We start from the raw sequence: 5,232 nt of genomic DNA on the forward strand, positions 1-5,232 counted from the left end.
TGCACTTTCCATGCTCCTTGAACAATACGTTTTCTGTCAGGAAAAGGCCTACAGGAAGGAGGTCATCCACCTGGAGAGCTGGTGCCGGGAGAATAACCTCCTGCTGAACGTCAGCAAATCTAAGGTGCTTATTGTGGACTACAGGAAGAAGCAGCAGGGGGACATCCGTCCACTCTGCATCGGTGGGTCTGAGGTGGAGAGGGTGGACAGTTTTAAATACCTCGGTGTGACCATCACACGGGACCTGTCCTGGACACTGCACATTAACAGGACTGTTAAGAAGGCCAGGCAGCATCTGTTCTACCTCAGATATAATATATATAATATTTATAATATTAATAATATAATATTATAATTTTACTCATTGTATTTTACTTACCTATTTTTGGTAGCAGGGACAAAGAAAATTTTACTGCACATTGTATCGTGTATGATTGTGTGTGTGACAAATAAACCTATCTTGTATCTTGTATTTTTCTGTTTTTAGCAAATTTGGACACATTTAAAGGACATTTGCCTGCTGTAAAGAGGGTACCAAACAATTGTTTTCCCTAGTCAAGTATTAGAAACTGCTGGAACTTCTAGTTTGAAATGTGTACATTTGAATGTGTGTAAATTTGTGGTTGCCTTATGTAAATTTTGAGTGTTGGACAATTGCAGCATTGTGATTATTGAGTAGTTCTCTCTACTTGTGTGTTTTCTACATACAGTTTTGGAACAGCAGTGTAAAATTCAAATTATTCAATGTAGTTTTGAAAAAATTTCAATGCCCACTTTTCACATTAGTCTAATTTGCCCTATTATTTGTGTTTATGTTTAAAGCCATATTAAAATTCCTTCCCTGCCATCTGTGAGAAGAGAGCACAGCTTTTTAAACATTATAGGCAAAAACATGGGATTTATGCAAGAACTGAGCCCTTTCCTCGTTGCATCAGGAATGTATGCGTACAGTCAAGTCTCTCAGTGCACTCCATAGTCATTTATCCCGCTTTCACACCAGAAGTGTGGATCAACTGCAAGCTGTAGACTCTCAAATGAAGTTTTGCTGTTTGTCATGTGAATTTCTTGAACCCTGCACTGAAACTGAATACTTTGCTCATCTGTGGAGTACTCACTTAAAAGTAAATCACAAAGTTGATTGTCCTTATAAAGACCGTACATTTCAGAGCAGTGCATTCTCCACTTTCAATGCACACAAAAGTAAAACACATAGAGAGCATACTTCAGAGCATAATTTCAAATCTGAAATAATTGCCAGTATAACCAATGATGCTTGTGATGAAGCAGCCCATGAAGAGCAACTTCTGAAACAGAAGACCTAGAGGTCATAGAAGAAGCCTGCAATGAGCTTTGTGGTTTAGGAAAACAGCTTGAACATAATCTAGCATCTCTGTTCTTGAAAATGCAAACTATTCTGCATATTCCAGAGATTGCTGTACAGGAAGTGATACAACACCTTTGCCAAATACATGACCTATTACAGCTATTACTGTACAGTAATGCCAAGGCAGTACTTAAGAAACATTATCCAGATGTGGATGAATTAGTTGTAAAAGAAAAGATCTGTGCTGTTTCAGAATTATAGATAAAGCAATGTCAGAAAAGGTGCATGTTCCTCATATGCCGTGAGAGCACTTTAAGGAAAATTGCTGTCTTTCAGTGAATCAGTTCACAGTTGCACTGATACTATATCTTCATGACTTTGAAGTATCCAATTCTTTGGGAAAATCAAAGCAGAAACACAAAATGTGTACAGTGTATTGGGTTATTGCTAATGTACCTGTCAAGTACAGATCAGCACTAAACTCTATTCAGTTTGCTCTACTCTGCAACACCTCCACAATCAAACAGTGTGGTTATGAGAAAGTTCTTCAACCTCTTCAACCTCATTAGAACAGCATGGTTTTATAGAATCTTAATGAGGGAGACTCCGTGGACATTCCAGTGGGAATCATCTGCTATGAGGACACCAATGTTGCAAGCACAGCAAGCATCGCTACAACTAAACCCCTCAAGAGTAGGGATCATCCTAGGGAGCAGCCTTGTAACAGAAGCACTCACCAGCCTACCTCAGGCAATGTGCCTCTTGTTTGGCTCTACCTAAGCACTCCACCAGCAGGACCCGAAGTGCTTAAAAAACACATTTACCTTCATTCAGCAGGTAATGCTAAATTTTGGTCGAAGTGAGCTACCTCCCAAGGTTCAAAAGCTGAAGAATGATCTTGCAGTGTAAGACACATTTATGCTCATGACACAATTCTCCATGTCCGTGTCTGGACTGTTGTACAAATACATTGCACTCAATGGAGCAAATATTCTTGCAGGTGCTCATTTTGTATGTGATACTTCTTGTACTGCATGTGTCTAGTGTTGTTCGTTTTACTGAAATAATTCTACAGAGGACACAGAGGAGAGTTGCAGTTTTTTGAAACAACTCTGGTTCTAACTGCATAGTTGTTCTTAATGCCTGTTTTGTTGTGTGGCACACAAAGCAGACAGTATACATGGTCAGTGTTGTTGTTATTTTTCATACTTGTTCACAGAGCAAGTGGTTCCATTTGAAAGTAAATCGTTTCATAATTCAATGCACATGTTCTGTTTGCCGCATCATAGAAAGGTACTGTAAGGTAATATCTGCAGCAAAAAATAAGAACATACTGTTGTAACTGTTGGCAAAGACCCATTTTGATAATATTCTGTAAACAAGATCTTACTGTTATTTTGGATTTGCACCTGGTATTTCACACAGCATCATTGTTAATACATAATTGTTGCTTTGTTGTGTGTCTAAATAAAATGTACTGCATTGTAATAAAAGAAGGTTCCCTGGTGTCCTCCCAAAGTCCCCAAAAACATGCATTACATGCATACATTAGGTTAATTGGCTACTTTACATTTGCCCCTAGGTGTGTGTGAGTGTGTGATTGTTTGTCTTTGTGTGTCAGCCCTGCAAATGACCGGCGACCAGTCCAGAGTGAACTCCACCTCTCGCCCGTAGTTAGCTGGGATAGGCTCCCCTGTGACCCTGACAGATAAGCATTATGAGAAAATGAATGAATGAATTTAATATATTCAAAGTTTTAATAAAACTAGAATTTTCAGTGTATTTGACTTATAATACTAAGTTCTGACTGTACTACTTTTACACAGTTTTTTTCCTATTGTTATTATTTAAACCATTTAAGGGTATATAATTTAAAAATGTTAAATTCTGACTATTTTACATTTAAGTTTTCTCTACTGTCCGTTACTTAAACCATTTGAGGCAATCACTTGACACAAATGGTTTTAGTACAATCAACATATCTGGGTTTACAGTATGCAGGATTACTGAAACACACAATGATGTAGAAAAATGGTGGAGGCATAGGCTTCATCTTCACATGACTGTTGATATGTTGATATACAATGAGATACATTTGATGGAACACTGGGTTTCTGTTAAACAGTGAAACATGGCCCCATATTTAACATCTTTGATATGTCTTTTGTGTAATCTGTGACTTATGTGTTTTTAGCTCTCCCTGCCCTTTCACTAGATGACCCCTCTCCTATCAGTGAAACTAGACGTACAGGACCGACAATTGACGGGTCCCCCGTTGTTGTTTCTTCCAGGTCCTGGCAGGTCACTCAGTAAAGGAAGTCAGCTCTAATTGGCCTACTCTTGACCTGCCATGCTTCCTGCTGGCCTGGTGGGAAATGTTCTTGTCAGATTAAGCTCGCAGCCAGCATTCTCTCCCACATTCTGATGTGTTTGATAGCCTTGGGATTTTTCAGAGAAGAGAAAAACAAGTTGTGACCCAGAGTAAAAACAGTAAGGCCAGCCTTGGATAAATATCTTAATTATATTTACTTATCCACAAATATTGTTGATTCTTTTTACGTGAGCTACATTACTATGCATGTCCTTTTTGATATACATTTGGAACTAAACTCCTCATGTGCACACACACAAGTGTAAGCACTGTGTGACTTCACCCACTGGTTTATGCACTACTGTTTTTAAGTCTCCAGTCTGGCATTATGGTCATTGCATCTTGGTTTTTTGTAGCCAGATGTGACTATATTTGGACAAGAGAGGTGATCCGAGAAGGTTTAAGGCTCTTCTGCATTGACTTTATTTTTCACTATTTACACACTCAATGGTGTAATATTAAAGTTGCAACAACTGATTTTTTTGGCAGTTTAGAGGAGGTAGAAACAAGTTGTGACCACATCATTGACATATCATTACTTTTCACGTTGATATGGTGAACATGTCTGCAAGCAGCTACCTGTTGACACATCTAGCAGACAAAACAACATTATCAGTCATTTGAACTTTTTGTCCATCTGATGCATGTAATTCAGTCACATTTAGTATCTGGTATCTGCTACTTAAATATCTGCCTCTTCTCTGCTAAATTCTACATGATATCTCTAACTGTATGTCTGTCTGCTGGTCTAAGCAGGCAGTGTACAGTGGGTTTTTCATACAGAAGTGCTTCTGCTGGCCATACCATCTGTGTATGGTGGTGGTGATTTACTGATCCTCAGTGCTTTTATTTCAGACACCAGCAGAAAGCTCTGCTGTGTTTGAGCCTCAGAAAGAGAGTCCTATTCTGTCCAGTCCTGATCCTATTATTCCTGTCTAGTATGATTAGCAGATAATACACAGATGAAGTAAATAAGAATGTCTGGTTTTCAAGATTCACTCCTTTGTCCTCAAGAACAGTTTGGATATTTGTCACAGAATGCAGTAACCATCTCTCTTAGAAACCAATGTAGAAAGCACCTACTTCGGTTTGTCTTGGGTTTTCCAATTACATTGCCTCACATAGTGTACAGTAAGTTTTTAGGGTAAGATGGAACTTTGGCAAAATAAACAATTTGGTAAGATAAAACAAACATTTGAAAACTTCAAGTACATTCATAACTCAATTTTGACCAAAACTGTCGTTGTGGCCGTGGTTTGGCTCCAAGTTCTTTTAAGTTTAAAAGATTTCATTCTGCCTTTTAGCAGCAATAGCTCTGCTGACAACAGTCAGGGAGGAGAAGCACAGCAAAACACATTCAGGACCACAGCTCCCAGTGAAACCAGTGAAAACACCAGTCAAGCTCTGCAACTAAAGTGATGGGCAGAAGACAACAGAGATAGGATACTGTGGGTCAGTTAGCAGGATAATAAAACTTAGTTAGCTTAGTTCCCTGCTTTGGTTTCATCTGAAAATTACTATGTGGATAAGTTTTGAT

This window comes from Scatophagus argus, chromosome 16, assembly GCF_020382885.2.
Source record: "Scatophagus argus isolate fScaArg1 chromosome 16, fScaArg1.pri, whole genome shotgun sequence".
In the NCBI taxonomy this organism is placed as follows: domain Eukaryota; kingdom Metazoa; phylum Chordata; class Actinopteri; family Scatophagidae; genus Scatophagus; species Scatophagus argus.